Here is an 837-nt window from a genome sequence, read left to right on the forward strand (position 1 = left end):
ACCATGTGGCTCCATGAGAGCCACTGTCAAGCTATTGACATTAAAGAAGCGCTTGTTGGGAGGCAACCCAATTTTATTTATCTAATTCTATTTTATTTTGTTTCTTTGTTATTTTTGTGTTTCATTAGGTACATGATCATGAGGAGTCACGAAAAAATCAAAAAAATTAAAAACAGAGTCAAAAACAGAAGAAAAAAAATTTTTCACCCTGGGGACGCACGGGCTGGCGTTCAACGCCCAGAAGGTGCATCTGGCCGGCGTTCAACGCCAGAACAGAGCACCATTCTGGCGTTGAACGCCCAAAACAAGCAACAACCTGGCGTTTAACGCCAGGATGCGCACACAGAGGACAATCTGGCGCTGAACGCCAGAAACAAGCATGAAACTGGCGTTCAACGCCAGAATCATGCATAACATGGGCGTTTAACGCCCAGAACTAGCATCAATGGGCGTTTGAACGCCAGAATGATGCATCAAGGCATGTTACATGCCTATATGGTGAAGGAATGGTATTTGTTTTCACCTCAGGATCTGTGGACCCCACAGGATCCTCACCTTAGGATCTGTGGACCCCACAGGATCCCCACCTACCACATTTCTTTTAATCCTAATCACATTCTTCTAATCCAAATCTCATTCTCAATGTCACACTTCCCAAAAACCTTCACCTATCACCTCAATTCCTCTTCCCAATTACCCCATTCACCATTCACATCATACCCCTCTTCCCCATACACCCCACCTACCTCCATAAAAATTCAAATTCAATTTCCCACCCTTTCCCACCCAAAATGGCCGAACCTATACCCTCCCCCCTCCCTATAAATACCCTTCTTT

The sequence above is a fragment of the Arachis stenosperma genome, chromosome 6, assembly GCF_014773155.1.
Source record: "Arachis stenosperma cultivar V10309 chromosome 6, arast.V10309.gnm1.PFL2, whole genome shotgun sequence".
In the NCBI taxonomy this organism is placed as follows: domain Eukaryota; kingdom Viridiplantae; phylum Streptophyta; class Magnoliopsida; order Fabales; family Fabaceae; genus Arachis; species Arachis stenosperma.